The sequence below is a fragment of the Sturnus vulgaris genome, chromosome 5 (genome assembly GCF_052056855.1).
Source record: "Sturnus vulgaris isolate bStuVul1 chromosome 5, bStuVul1.hap1, whole genome shotgun sequence".
NCBI lineage: Eukaryota > Metazoa > Chordata > Aves > Passeriformes > Sturnidae > Sturnus > Sturnus vulgaris.
This window is the reverse complement of record NC_142247.1, coordinates 54,140,138-54,157,203: the sequence shown is the minus strand read 5'-3', so window position 1 is coordinate 54,157,203 and position 17,066 is coordinate 54,140,138.

Below are 17,066 nucleotides of genomic sequence, written 5' to 3'. Positions count from 1 at the left end.
TTTGTTCTGTCTTATTGTTTATGGTCATAAAAATTCCCTTTCAAAGACCAGCTTCACCGTGTTACAGCCTCGTTTCAGGTAGTGCTAGAGAGTGACAATGTCTCTCCTGAGCCTCCTCTTCTCCAGCCTAAGCCACCTCAACTGCAACCTCCCTGAGCTGCTCTTTACAAGACTTGTGCTCCAGCCCCTCTGGCAGCTCTCTGGACTCCAGCACCTCTGTGTCCTTGCTGCAGTGAAAGGCCAGAACTGGACACAGCACTCAGGGTGTGCCCTCGCCAGTGCTGAGTGCAGGAGGGGCAATCACTGCTCTGCTTCTGCTGGCCACGGAACTCTGACACAAGCAAGGATGCAACTCTACTCTTTGCTTCTCTACTGGCTCATGCAAATGTCAATATAAAATGACTACAAAGAAGACCAAGAAATATTTTGAAATACAGTTTGCTAAATAAATGAAAATTATTAATTAACAGGAAGATTGCAAAAAATTCTGCTAGGTCAACAGGCAACAAAGCTGGAATAGGAGTGTTCAAAAGAGATGAGAAAGACAAGAATAGGAGAAATATAAGCATTATTTGTATTGGTGTACACTGCATAGGAGCTATGGGAAGTTTTTCCTGAAAATTTCCTTGTAACGAGGAAAATTAAAGAAATTATTGCAGACTAACATATCATTAGAAGATATTTTAGATCAAAATGGTAAGATGAATCATAAAAAATTGTCAAGTATTCATTCATTGCCCAGAAGAACTAAAAAAAAGTCAAATTACTAATGTCATAACTTATCACTTAATCAAATTAATTACAGAAGAACAAAATGTGTTAAATATATATTTTTTACAGGGCTGGAAAAATATAAACCAACCTTCTGTATCAGGGAAATCAGTACAAAGCATAATAAAGAATAAAAGAAGCTGAAAGATTAAAAAATCTGATAAAAATACTTTAAAACAATGAAGATTCATTTAAAAAGAACTTTTCTTTTGCCTCAAATTGCCTAAATTTTTTTGAAAGACACAATGATATTGCAAACATAAATGACCCCAATATTGTGGAACTATATATAAATGTTTAGTTTAGGATAAAATGAAAAGTATTTTCAGACTGTAGGATTTACTCTTCATTGACTGTAATGGATAATCTCACACTTCTCTCATATAGGTCTGTGAATTTCTCTTTCTTAATCTATGAATTTTACCCTTTAAATTTAATTTAATGTTTGTCATACTATGAGCTGGGAAGTAAAACTTCTTGGGTAATTGCTGTGAGTAGATTTGAAAAGATAACATAAATCTAGTATAATTTTTGTCATTGTACAATTACAGGAAATAAATCTCACTATACTCTTCTGTGATATTTATAGTGTTCAATATATTTATGAATAATGTGGGTAGAGTATCATTAGTGAAGCTGTGAATAGCAATCGCACAAAAACATTCAGATGTCAAAACATAAACACTGACCATAAAGAATTGGTACAAAGAATTAATTGTAACTGAGCTCACAATATTGTAAGAGTGGGAAATAAAGTCGTAGTTGAAATGAGAATAGTGCTCATGAGGGAAAAAAATCAAGTATGACACAAAGCAATCCTAAGTATTTTACTCTGTGACGTACTCTAAATAGAACTACTCCAGTTCAGAGGGGTTTTCTTTGACTAATATTTTCTTTGTTTAATGAAAAACTGAACAATATTCTGTGCAAAATCTAGAGATAATATCAGGAATTATTAACAGTAAAATAGGCTATAAAGCAGAAAACATGACACCGTATAAATCCCTAGACTATCTGAATCTTAAATGCTTTGTACAGTTCTGCTTCTTCCCACTGAAATATTTGGTAGAAATAGAAAGAGGTGTGGGAAAAGTGATAAAAGCCTTATCACTGTTGTGGATTAATTTATATATTGGAGAAATTAATTAACATTCTTTACTTTGAAAAAAGGATGAATCATAGAATCAAATGGTAACGGCATAAAAATCACAGTTAATAAGGAGAAGTGAATATATAGTGATTATTCACAATTTCTTACAGTGATTAAGAATTCATCAAAGGAAATTATTTGGTGCAGACTAATATAAAAGTAGGTATGTAAAGAACTCTGTCTTGGGACGTTGATGAATGCCGAAAGCACAAACGGACTCAGAAAGGATTTATTCATATTAGTAGAACAGAATTCCACTGAAGGCTAAACACAGAGATAAATGCAACACTGTCTCTGAATCACAGGTGGCTAGAAGGTAAGAAGTTGTTGCTGCAAGCTTATCTGTTATTCTCTCTCACCCAATATTCAATATTGGTCACTATCAGGGCCAGAGTATTTGACTGAGTGAATCTACCATTGCCATGCCTCTTATTTCTTTGACTATTACTTGAAAGAGCATGGTAAACTTAGCAGTACACAATTTAATCGTCATGTTTTGAATATCTTAAGGCAATATTCCATGATTTGAATTTAAAGAATCTTTAGTGCTAACAAAGGATGATTCCTCTAGAACGAAGTTAATTACTTCTACTTTCAGTTGTCTGGAATTTCTTTATTCAGAAGTTGTCTGTTGTTTTGAATTACACTCTGACAAGCTGTCTTGGCTGCTGTTGAGTTGAAAGAAAAGATTACTCTCCTCAACACATTGACAGCTGTTCTACCATGCCTAGCTGACAGAGGTTATTATTCTTGTAGGTATGCCAAAATGAAGAGATTTTTTTCTCCATCAGAATTATCCATGTCAAGAAACCCTAACATCTCAATGTTTAAATCAGCTCAAAACACTTTGGCACAACCCAAAGAGTCAGCATACATATATTTATGTTAGAGATCTGGAAGATCAAGAATCTAGGAAACACATGACCAGCATAATTTTTGTCTCTTTTCAAGCTGCAAGAAAACATCCTTAGTCTGGACCATTTTGAGGAAAGGAGAGATGAAGGGAAGAAGGAAAGGAGAAAACATTGTGACACAAAATAGGTACAGCTAAATTGTTGGGTGAATTTATTTCTGTAATTGTCTCATTGAGGGCTTGCTCTATATCTTGTGAAACCTCCATTAAATGGAGGTTGTGGGAAAAAAATTTAATCTGTAATATGGGTACACATAGTTTTCAATAACCCCTTCTATACTAAGTTAACTATAACTTAACTATACTAGTATAGTTCAGTGCCACGGTTTAGGAATGGTATTCCCCAACTCAGTGCCCCCACCAGGACTCTCCCAAAACACACACAGCTCTGTCTCGCTTCCCCTTCCCCTCACCTTTCCCACTGGCAGGATGGACCTGAGAACTGGAGGCACAGAAGGTGAAGATCATGGGCTGAAATAAGAAAAATTTACTGGAAAAAGCAATGAGATAATAAAAGGAACAGTAACAGCAACAATATTAATATGATAAGTATACAAAAAGAGAGTGCTTCACATGCACTCTCACCCCATTCTCATTGCATTCTCACCCCAGAGCCTGACAATAAACAAATACCAGATGGCTGTTTTCATGACAATAGAAATGAAATGTTTTCAAGACAAAAAGGAACCTCTTGTCTAGAGAAGAGAATCCCTTTCCCCTCCCCCAGCGATGATGTGAGGGGGTATAGAACAGGATCAGGGTCCCAGCCATGTCTCCCTCCTGGCTACTGCAAAAATTAACTCTGCCCTTGCCAGAGCAAGGACATTAAGTCAGTACAGTATCAGTGCAGATCAGACCTTATTAAAAGAGCATTATGAAACCATGATTATTAAAAAAAAAAAAAACATTCAGGGCATGGCTAAGAAATAAAATGAATGGAGAAGAGATGATTACACACAGGGTGTTTTTTAAACCCACTTAAGCAAAATGGGGGGAGTGGGTTAAATGAAGGGAAAACATATGTAATGACTTAAGCAATGCTTTTCATCACAATAAAGAGGAATCTGTGTCATTCACTGCAGTAGAATACAATTATTTTTGAAAGCTAAATACAGTAATACAATTTAATTAATATAACACAAGATTAATATTTTTACTAATGAAAGATAACTTTAATTTTGAGAGAGAGTCAAATATTTTTATTTTAATGTAAAGGACAGTCAATTTGACAGTTCTCTTTAGGGAAACAGATTATTCAACATACATCTTCTTACTCTCTTTTACTATTCTTATCGAAAATTCCTTTCTTTATGGGGCAAAGGAAGATTTCCAGAGAAAGAGGGACTAATCAAAGCTTCATGAAATTGCCTGGGGGAGACAGACAAAAAAAGAGGGAGATCTGAGGATTGTGTCTTTGTAGATGGAAATACCACATGCAGGTAAAGACCATACACATATAGTTCTAAAGTACACGTGACAATAATGGTCTTTACTAGTTCACCTGATGTGAATAGGTAGAATAAGTTAATTATCCACACACGATTCACGAGATCAAGTATTTTTGGCAGTGATCTGTTCAAAGTGTTGATCAGAGGACCAGTGTTGTTCTTTTTACTGTGAACAAATCTAAACCATTTGAATTTGGCATTTAGCAATATTTGATAAGAACATCTCAGAATGAAAGACATAGCCATACTAAAATAATTTTAACACCTGGTTAATGCTTGTAGGAAATGTAGTCTGACAACAGTCAAAGGGATCTAAAGTCTCTTCCTAGGTCTTCTGTAAGGAACTGGCTGAATGTAATACATTAAATAAAGATCATGATGATTTTTATCTCTGAAAATAGTTATCACAGCCATAAATACTAACAAAAATCTTTCTATAAAGCAATTTTAAAACAAGAAATGTAAGTTTTAATTTTATGCTCTGCTTAGCAAGCAGCTACAGTGGCAGACTTATAAACAATATAATCACATTTGCCATCATATTCTGCATGAGATATAAATTAAAAGTAGACTGATTTATGATTCTTGTAGGAGGTTTTTCCATCTCTAATATAATAGAAAAGTGGGGGAAATTGACGTATTTTACTATTATTTACTGTATATTTCTTCAATATATTTCATAAACATAAGACACTTAATCCAACTAGATCCTCAAAAATATAGAATTCTGCAGCTAAAGAATAGCATTTTTAAAGTATTTACAAACAAATCTTCAGCTGATCTATATAATAAACCATATCAGGAAATCGTATGTATGACCAAGAGTAATGTCTTTAAAGTTTCTGGGCAAAAAGGACCATCGGGATATAACTCAAAGAAAATTTGTTATCCTAATACCAAATAGTCACTTGTGAGATAACAGATGAAATGAGAATGCTCTCAAAAACTAACTTTGAAGTCATAGAGAAAATGAGGAAAATTTCAGTCTTATGGCTGTCTGATTGAGCCAATAGCACTGTTATGTAGCCAAATCATCAGCCCAGCATTTCAGAAAATATCTACTAGTCTGTTCTTGAGAGAAGTTTTTAGTGTAGCCTGTTGGCATATTTGTCCATAGAATAGTAGTTACATTCTTAACAAAATTTTGGCTTATAACTGCAAAATATTGTCTTGCCCTGGTAAAAAGAACTGTCTTGGTTTGAAAGACAGGTATTTGCTAAGGAAAGGCAAGAACCCCTTTCCTGAGATAGAGAGTGCAACCCCCTCCCTTCCATTATTATAGTTTGAAATCAGGGGCTTTCAGGCAGAGGATATGGGGATAGGAATAACAGTTCTTTACTAATATATCTAACAAAGCAAACAAAAGAAACAACAACAGCTATAAAAATTGACAACAAAACAGAACAGTGTAGCTCAGTTCCAGTCCCTTTTGGCCACAGGCCCTCTCTCCCTGCGCTCAGTTCCCGGTGCTGTGGGCAGGGCAGGCCCCGCGCAGCTGAAGGCGCTGGGTGATGGCGGCAGCGGCCCAGGGCTGAGAGGGATGGAGGAGCCGCTCCCCCCTCACGGTGTCGGTCGTGGTGCTCGGCAGAGAGTCCGGAGGTAGTAGGGTGAAGTGGGAAGGCAGCAGGGCGATGTCTGACAGCAGGGAACGTGGCTCCCGGCGTTGGGAATGCGGGGAAGATGTTAGGTAGGAGCCCTGGCCGTCTTCCTTCCACTCCAAGAGCGAGGGAAAGAGCGAGAGAGAGCCCAGGCCCCCTGTCCCACCTTTCCTTTTCCGATATTCCCCCTGTTCCCCACCCCCCTTCGAGACAAAACTATTAGTGCTAAGGTGTAGCCACAAATACTTAGCATAACAATGGGAAAAATCCCACAGAAAGAAAAGGGAACAATTTAACCCCCAACAGGAACAAAACGTAATGAATATAGTATTGATATAGGAGCTGTAATTCAAACTGAAACTTATTAGGGATTAGCTATGGCGATATAGCAGTAAGTTAAATCAGGGCAAAGTATTCAATTGTGTCTTTGGAACTGATTTAAAATACTTAACATTAATATAAAGATTACAAAAAATTAAGCTATACATTTCCAGGAATAGATCTAAAAATGGGTGAAATTCCAGCTATACATTTGCAACACCGAGTTTTCAGGAAGGACTGGAAGTATAGATTCAGATCAATGTTGTAAATTCAAAAATAGGAAGACAGCCATTGAAGCACTGGTAGATTGGAGCTATTGTGGTAGATAAAGTACATTAGCAGCATGCAAAAGCAATTTTAATTAGTTCTAAAGACACTTAATTTTATCAGTCCCATTTCTTTGAAGTGATTGAGCTAACATTTCTTTTATTTACATAAGCATGATTTTGACCATTTGTGTTGAGTTAAAGCCAGTTACACTGACATAGCTGGGGACATAATTTAGTTTAATATTTCCTAAAGGGTAATAAGAGTGTTTAGATTTTTAAACAAATTTATTTCTTATATATGTACATGGAAAATATAAGTATCTACTAAACAAATCTACATTACAGAGTTAAAGTGAAAAGAAAGAAACTGCAGATTTTAGTTCAGGATTGCTGAACATCTGAGGCAGCACTATACTACTTTACTGCAATCAGCAGACTGCATGTATTTCTGTGCCAAAGTATGGAGTAGTGAATTCCAAAGAATTTTCATTTTTTAAAACAAGCCACAAAGTTTCAAAACCTTTCTGAGATACATTTCCATCTCTTTCTTTCTAATTTTTTTGCCTTTTGCTGTCTATTTCTCTTCATTTTCTCTTTGATGCCTTATCCTTTGGATAATAGATTATCTAGGTTTTTCATCTTTGAGAATGTCATTATTTATACAGTACAAAAAGTAATTCTGGGTGGTTTAGGTGCTTTCTGTAAAAAATTAATAGTATGAACAGACAAAACCCCATCATCTTCAGATTCATGCAAAGTTTTTATTAAATATACTTCTTACAAATAAACATAAAAATCTGCTTTTAATATTTTGTCCTTTAAAAACTACTTTTGAGAATATGAAAACATTACACTGAGCCAATATACCCAACAGTGATTTAGAAAAAAATTAATTTATTGTCTCCCATGAAAGAACACTTTCTTTTAACCATCTATGGGATTTCTCTTCACTGCAGACTGCCATATTGCACTGAGGTAAGAATGTGACACAGATTAGAATATAAGAAGAAACTCTCTCTTGAAACATTTAAAACAGGAGAGGATGTAAAGTACAGCTAGGATTGGAAAGTTTAGTGAGAAAAGAATTCCTGCTTTGGAAGAAATATTTTCTGGATGACCTAACATGGCTCATCCCTTCTAAGATTCTGCAAAATGGCAACAGTTGTCTCTGGTGTGTAGAGTTTTTTTAATGCTCACGCTAATGGTCTACAGATCAAGAGTCAGAGTACAATTCTGAAACATTTCAGCCACCATGATGAGTACTTTAACAATAAACCCTGGAGGAATCTAGTGTTACTCATGTTAAAACACATGCAGAGGTCTTTTCTTTGAACAGACGTATCTTTGAGGTGGTGCCAGGACAAATTGAGAGACAGGTCACCTTCACAAAGTGAAGGCACATAAAATCTGTCTTTAGATTGTAAAGTTTTGAAAAACTACAGTTCTGATATGCTCACTTCTCAGGAACTCCCTGCAGCCCACAGGAAATGGCTTCCCATCCTTGGAATGGGAGCCATTCACTTAAAAAAAAAGAGCAGTGAAGAAGAAAGCTGAAGCCATGGCTTTGGCACATGTCACTCTGCATCAGGCACATCTGTTCTCAAATTCACAAATTTCCCATCTCCCAGACTCAAATGCATTAAGCATGTGAAATAGATTCTTTAGGGAGATAACACTGTCATTCCCCACCTTCAGCTGACTTGGAGCACATATTTCGCCCCATGAGTGCTAAAGTAAAAGCTAGACTCTCCCACTGCTTCCAGTGAATGAACACAAATATTTGCAAAGATAGAGATAACATCTTATGCTAGTAACATGTGCAGATTATTATATTTCTGCAGAACAAAATTGTGTAGCACTGTGTTTTCTCATTCCTCCTGCCCAAATGATAAATTTACATCAATTAGTACAAAGAGCAGTTTATAATTTTGAGTCTATTTTTTCTAGTTTACTATATTAAAAAAAGTTATGCCATCCAAAATACATTCGGAGCATTAAATACCAGAGACAAAATATCTGTTTAAATATACTGAAATCAATTTACAGTATATACTAAGGAAAATAGAGTAGTAAAATATTCCCTTGGGACTGCTATTTGACACCACAGTCCCTTAGACTTCTGGATGCACATAGGGCTTTCATGTGACATATTTTAATTTTTAAGTGACAAGTTTAAACAATTTTACCTGTTATCAAATCTGACGTATAAACCCCCCCCCCATTAATCTCATTTTTATGTATTCCTAGGTGCATATAAAACAGTATGGCATATATGACCTATTATGGCCTATTAAGATTACAGTTCCTCTGGCACTAATTAGTAAATGCACCTTGAATTTTAAATAAATAGACGTTGGAGTAGTTTCCAAAGAAGAACAGGAAAATAAAATGTGCATCTGCCATTCCCTAAAGCCAAAAGAAAAGTTCAGTCTGATTTTAAGCTGCTTTAATGGACATGAATGTCAAAAGGAATAACAAAATACCTCTACTGGAGTGTGGGTTTTCTTATCTCTTTCTATATAAAAATACTTACTAAAGGCATGCATATAATTATTTGAATAAGCCTATTGTTCTAAAGGGAGTTTTTTTAAACTCTGCAGTTCACTATGTTCCATTGTGTACTTAAAATATAATAAAATTATTCCGTGTCTGTACTGGTTTGAAAGTTTAGAAGAAAAAAATCTCAATCCTAAAATAGTTATGCATGAATACAGCATCATGAGCTCGGTGCCTAATGAAAGAGAATAGAATAGGAAGATTGTCTAGGTTCAATTCTGTTGTTGGTTTTTTTCCTAGTATTGTACTAGAAAAAAGAAATCCAAACACAAAACCAACAGGCAAGCCAGTTCCAAAAAGCAGTTTAAGGACCAAGAAGATTTAAGTAAGGCTCTCATATGTTTAGAAGGAAAACTGAGATCCAAAGCAATCTATCTTAGTCACTGCTGACTGTAAAGAAACCTGAGGCACCCATGAACTCCCCTTTTTACCTCAGCATTCTCTTGGCACCCACAATGCTGCGCTGTGCTCACACCTGATCAGACATGCTTAAACCCCAGCCCTTTGTCTTTCCAAACTAGGCAGAAAAATATTTACATCTTTACATTGTAATCAGCTGTGAAAAATAGAAGCCACCTTAAACAAGATTGCTGGAAGTTAGCCTTGTGTTTCCTTTACTTTACAGATGAAGACAACTGGCATTTCCATCGCTCAGTCCATGACATCTTCAAATGGCACTTGTATAGTAGATGAGATACCCTAAAAAGGATTTTTCCTCTCTAATGCCATCAAAGGCACTCTGGCATGATTAGTATAGAAGCAGCTGTCTAAATCTGTTGTAGGTGATAAAAACAGCTTAACTGTAAATGCTAAAAGGCAGCAAATAATTTGGTGTTTGTGCATGTGTACGGGTGACTGTCTGGAATTGAGGTTTTGCATTTTCAAGCAGAAACTTGCTAGCTGCAACCACTGTGGATTGGTCATGAATCCTGACAACACTGGAACTGAGGAAAAGTGACACATCCTGAATCCTACAATTAATAGAGACATGAGAGAGAAACACCAATTAGGAAGCTAGGCATATGTACATACATTAATGAAGTTGGAAAGCTCAGGGTTTGGTCTTCTGGACAGAAAGTGTTAAAAATAAGACCTCTTGAGAACTGGTCTAAGAAATAAAAAGAAGGTCTGAAAAGGTGGTGAGTTCAGGTGATTCAGGGATACAGAGGCATGCTGCTGTTACATAAATACAATCATATTTCTTTTCAAAGTATTTGTGCACATTGACAATCACACAGAATCACACAGAAGCCTTATTGCTTTTTATCCCAGGCAACAGTGACAGTACAAGAGAAAATGGTCTCAGGCTGCACCAGGGAAGGTTCAGTTGGGACATAAGGAAGAATTTCTTCATGGATAGGGTTGTTAAGCATTGATATGGACTTCAAAGGAGGTGGTAGAGTCACCATCCCCAGAGGTATTCAAGAAACAGCTGGACGTGGCATTTAGTGCTTGGTCTATTTGATGTGTTGGTGACCAGTCAGTCAGAGGTTGGATTCAATGATTCTGTGTGAATGGACCAAAGATACTGGAACTGGAGTATGATCTTGGAGGCCAGAGAAGAGTGGAGCTAAATGTTGGGGGATGCCCAGGGGCTTGGGCTGAAACTGCAAGCTGCTGTCCAGATCTGACTGTCTGTCTGCCCTCCCTGGACAAAAGGGATCTCTCTATGGGGAAGGGAAACTGACTGTAAGTGAACATAGCACCTTTTAGAGCAAGTGTGTGAGATAATCAAACAGGGTAAAAGCCTGAAGGTTCTTATAATAAATCTGAGAATCCAGAACCACTGAAGGTTGTTGATTCCTCTGTCCCAGCCATAATAAAACCTTACATATCTGGATCTGGGCAACGTACATTTGATCTAAATTGAAATTATATTATATTACCTATAATAAAAGGGGTGTGAACCTCTCAAGGATGCTGAGCAACCACAGCTCAACACTCTTCCCAGTCTGAAGCACTCCTTCTTTTCAGCTCTTTTCGGCTACTGTGCAATGGAGTGGTGGGACACAGAATTTTTTCTCAAGCCTACAAAAGTTGTTATCACATAAGAAAGAACACAATTTTGCCAGTGACAGAAAACAAGCAAAGAAGCAAAACTTCACATGTAGATGCTCAGATTAAAGGTGCCTATTCCCAGCATTAATCCGAGGGTTTATTCAAACACATCAGAAAATGTGTAAATAGCATTGTAGGAAGAGACAGATCTCACAGATAAACGTTACCTGGAAGTTTAACTGTAGTTCATCTTTTTAATCAGTTTCCAAAGAAATGGGGTCCAGGAGATGAACAAGATACCTCAAATGACTGAAATAGAATTCAAGCACTTAATTTCTCAATTATGACATTATTCCTTTTCTGTCTAACCTACTGCTTCATTCCAAACCAGCTAAAATATTTCATCTTTTGCATTTTCAACATTAGCATTTCTTTCACACCTGAAGTCCTGTTTATAAGGCTGTCAAGATATGCTTCAATTTGCACAGTTTTAAACAGATCTGTGTCTAAACCCTGTCAATACTCAATGACTATTTAGAAATTAATTGGTCCTTGTCCATGATATTTAATGAGCTTCACCTTGTAGATAATCTGAGTATTTTGCATACCTTACAGTCCATATCAAGTGCAATGACAGTGATCTCTGGTATCTACTTAGGAAGTTTTGGAGTACAAGATATTGAAAGGGTCATGAAAGTATCCCCAGGGGTTCCTGGAGATTCCTGAAGCTGATAAGGGTCTGTGTCAGTTAAGAGCCAGTGCAGTTGAGGGTTACTTCTTGCCAGTGGTCACCCACTGGGCTGAAGCTCCCAGGGGCCATGGGGTGGTCACTGCCTGGGAATGTGCTTTGTCTTGAGGGTCCTGCCAGAGCTCCAGGTCCAGCTCCTGCTGTCGTGCACCCATGTTCCTCCTGCTCTTGCTGTCACATGCACCTGGAGGACAACGTTTCAGACTTGGGCCTATGGAGGGGCCCAGTGCCCTGGGACAAGGCTGTATTTACTGCAAAGTCTTCATTGTGACTCCAGTATAAAACACAGAATTGAAAACACAAAATCCAGATTTTGCCTTATTGGTGGCTGCAAGTAATCCTAAAATTTCAGATGGAATTTAAAGCTTCTTTTTTCTTAGTCCTTTTACTTTTCATATTTATATCTTATTTCCCTTTTATCTCCAGAGGAGTTATTTTTCATATGCTCATTTACGTTCTTACTATTCCATACTCACTTTTTTGTGTGTATGGCATCTTATTAGCCCATAACTTTATCCAAAAGTTACTTGGATTGAGTAAAGAGTGTATTGTCCAAATAATAAAAATAAATAGATTTTCCTTAAAACTCTGGAACTACTAGTTCTTATTAGCTAGGGAATTTACCTCAAAAGATGGATGCTCCTGTTGGAATCCTTGTGCTACCTTCAAAAGTACTTGGTTGAATGCTCTGTTCACTGAGCTGAACCAAGTGGGTGAACAAGGATGCATAAAAGAAGTTAAGTGTCCTTAATAGCCAGTGGAGAAAACTTTAGGGCACTTTTCCACAAACATCTTTCTCCCAAATATAGAGGAATTATATGAAATTTAATCCTTTCAGTCTGTCTTGTTTTCTTTGGGACTGTTCCCTTTTGTATAAATAATTAGCTATTCCCAAGGTAACACAGAGCAGCTGCCTTGAATATTTAAATCCTTCCCTCGGTGAATTGCTTATACAGAGTAAAATAGTTTCAAGAGAAGTCACTAGGGGATAACAAATACAATAAAACCCACATTGGGATTAGGAGAGTCACCAGGCATAGAAGAATCTCAGGATCTTAGTAGAGATTATGGATCAGACACAATTGGAACTTGAACAGATTAGTAAAAAACAATGACAAATCCGAGTGCAAACAGTGATGGGTTAACACGTAACGATCAATTACTGAGAAATGAGATTTCTGGGTCATAACACACAACTCCATGAAAATATCAGGTCAGTGCAAAACTAGTCAAGAAAACAAATGTAATTACACGAATTACTATGAAAAAAAGGCAAACAAAATAGAAAATTTCATTTTGCCCTTTTTTGTCAAAATGTGTGGTATATGCACATCTGATTATTGCGTATAATTCTTCCTAGGAAAAACATTATAGCAGAACTAGAAAAGGTCTGGAGGTGTATGGGGAGAAGACCAAAAAACAAAGGTCAGAAAGGAGTGTATGTCTTGGCTATAGTACACCAGGGACAAACTGTCGGCACACCCAAAGAAGAGGAACACTGCAGAATATGAAGCAAAGGATTGAGCAACACAGAGGTATTGTGGTTATACTTCATCTAAAAAAATGCAGCTAATGGGAACTAAGTCAAATAATTATTTAGATGATAATTAAAAACTGAATTTTGATTAATTAACTCAAGAATGCATATTATTTTACAGGCGCCTACTAAAGTCAGTCAAACCTGACCTAAAGATGAACTGACATCAACTTTAACATTACCTTTTCCCCTCCCTCAAAGATATATGGGGAGGGATGTCAAAGAAGACTACATCATAACTTTTGGGATTGGTCAACCTGAACTTGTGTTCTCCCTCCTTGGGACACATATTGGGTAAAAACCTTATCCTATGCACACGGAATGATTATCTTCAGCTAGCTCTCATTGATGATAGGAGCTTGTCTGTATATCACTGAAGGATAATTTTTGCAATCTCTGAACAGCCTATCACAGTCTTCTACTACCAGTGTGTTTGTTAATAAAGAGTGTTTAAGTTTGGTTTTTTTAACTGTTTAATGTTAGTCCTTTAAGGGCACTAGCAGCAGCTGACAGTAAATAACAGAGTTGACAAAATTGACAATATTCCAAATAAAAGTGCAGGTGCATGACCCTGAGTAAATTAGTTGAACCACACTTCAATACAATGGGCTGTTCACTGGAGTCTACATAATAAGGTGCTCACAGGCTGGTTGAGCACAAGGGTCTTGTCTTCCCTGGCCATGCTGATCGATTGATCCAGTGTAAAGAGTTCAAGGAAACCTGTCTTTCATATGACAAGGCATGTGATGAAAAAGGTTTAAAAGTAACAAACTGTAGAAGGAATTATTGAATAAATTATAGCTTTCCCGCCCAGATAGGAGGCAAATGAAGGGGTTATTCAAAGATATAAACTCAGGTATGTCATAAAGTAAATGCATGGGAAATGCATATTTTAAGAACTAAATAACATCCAACAAGAGAAAATGGTACCATATAAACAATTTCTTCATTCAGTGTATCTTCAGTACAGAATACTGTTGATGCTGAAAACCTACATGAGTTCATACATGGAGTGTGTAAATCCATAGAATCAAAGAAAAACAACTGTGGAGTATTAAAACCAGATTTCCATCTCCTTCAAAACAGCCATTTCCTATCATTGAGCAATGAGGTCACTGGAAACTGCAGGAGGCAGTGCTATAACCTGCTTGTGTTTTCATGTTCTTTTCAATATCTCACATAAATATCTACCAATATCCATGTTGAAGTTTTGGTATTTATTCAGTTTTTGATGTTAGAAACTGAGTCTCAGGGAGAGAAGTTGAATCCTCCAAGGTAACACACTCAATCAACATCAGAGATAGGGAAAGAAATAACTGTCTTCTGTCTGTCATCCTAGTGCTTCATCTCTGACACAGAAAGAAGGCCTTGACTCTTTAAAGGATCCCTAAAACATGTGTAGGTGCATTGAGTTTTTTTAAAAATAAATTAAAAAGTAACAGAATCTGCATGAGATATAATGGGTTTTAAGAAATAATATGCTGCAGGGGTGAGAGAGTCTGACAGCAAGCATTATGCCTCATATGGTGTCTTGGAGTGTGTGTGTATTCTGCACACAAACACTGCCACGTATTTCTCTCTGTTTGATTAGGCTCAGCTGGATGCAGTATTCTTGATCAAGGTACAATACAAAGAAATGCTCTTTTCTCTCCCTAGGAGAATAAAAGTGTCCTTTTCTTTTTTTCTCTTTTCTCTTTTCAGCAGGTTCCTAAGTGGTCTGTATAAATCCAAAGGCCTTGGATCTCTACTGTCTAGAAATACCAAGCATGTGAGAATTTATCTCAGCATACGGTATGAAAGAGGTAGTCATAATTATTTAATAGGATCCCCACATTTCTTCCTTTGTAAACAGTGATTTTTACATCACTCTACATAGGAGAAAAGGCCTTCTCATAACTTATGTGAAGATAATGACAAGATATATGAATACAAAATCCTAGTTTCCCTGATCTGAATTAAAATGTCTACAGTTTTTAAATATAGTTCAGTCTGCTGAGCACTGAAAGGCCTGCATTCATGATGATGTAAAAGAACAGAATTTCCTAGAAGCATGAAGGGAAGGAAAAACACTTTGCACTCATTATCCTTTTTGAACGCAGAGATACCACCAAGAAGGAAGCTTGAGACACTGCTAAGAAGCAAGATATTCCAAGAAGGAAAAAAGGGTGAAAGGCACAGCATTATCTTTCAGAAGCATCTATTGAAATAAATAATGGAATCATAGAATGGTAAGGGTTGGAAGGCACCTTAAAGATCATCTACTTCCAACCTCCCTGCCATGGACAGGGACACATCCCAACAGACCAGATTGCTCAGGGCCTTGTCCTAACTGGCCTTGAGCATTGCCTGGGATGGGGCATCCACACCTCTGGGCAACCTGTTCTAGTGTCTCACCACCCACACAGTAAAGAATTTCTTCCTAATATCCAGGCTAAGTGTCCCCTCTTTCAGTCTGTGGACATTATTTCTTGTCCTATCACTACAGTTCCCAACAAAGAGTCCCTCTCTGCCCCCCCACAGGACTCCTTCAAACACTGGAAGGCTGCTATAAGGTCTCCACACAAGTTTCTCTTCTCCAAGCAGAACAGCTGTGGTGCTTCAGTTCTTTTCTGGACTTGCTCTAACAGTTCCATGTCCTTGTTATGTGGGGACACCAGAACTGGATGCAGTACTCTGGATAGGGTCTCACAAGAGCAGAGCAGAGGGGGAGAATCACTTCCTTCAACCCACTGTCCATGCTCATGGATGAAGCAGGCTGCACTGTTCTACTGACTTAGAATCATACTCTTATTATTTAATGATCATGTTTGTGTAAAAATATGTGCTCATTTTAAATTAAGGTGAATCACTGCAATATGTCTTGTGTAACTCTGCCCATTTTACAGTGTATGTGACAAGCAGTTTACAGCACAAAACACTGACCCTTTGGCATTATCATGGCAATATCCTCAGTAAAAATCCTTTTCCTCCCATAATAGCACAAGGCAATCTCTGAATATCCTCATTGTTGTTACCTTATTTACTATATTTGCTAAGGGCATAAATCCAAGCACCTAATCTACTCTCTAAATGTTTTAATTCCATTACCTTTATGATTATTTTTCAATCTGATCAGCCCTATTTGCATGGATATAATTCAGTTAACACATTTAGCTCTTACAGTCCCTCTGCTGGAAAGAAAATACTTTTCAACTACAGCTCTAGTCTTAGTTATTTACGAGTATGCAGAAAGTGGAACTAGGAAAATACTACTGTGTTTTTATCTACACTTGTTAAGTTTCATTGTGCTTGGGAATATTTGCAACTTGTTCACAAATATAAATGCTCATCCATTCCTCTTATTCTGCTTCCAATCAGTTTAGAAAGATGGGCAGGACTCAACATTTTCCTTTCATAGAAACCCCCAATATTTGAAAAACCCCCAACCCCTCCCCAAATAAACTGAAATTTTACCATGAAGAGAAAGTAAAAATTTCCTGAGAAAGTTAAATATACATGATATCATAAAATAGTAAAAGAAAAACCCTATATGAATCATGCTAATTTTACCTTTATGTTTTCATATTTATGTAATGAAAATATCTCAATAAAAATAGTAAAAATATTTAAATAATAAACTCAGATTTCTCCCATTGAAAAATGTTACCAAACTATGTTCCTATTAGATATTTCTACAGATAAATCTGCATTTTTTCAGTGAAAAAAGTTCTATCTAAAATATCTCATCAGGACTTTACCGTATCTTCTGTAGAATTAA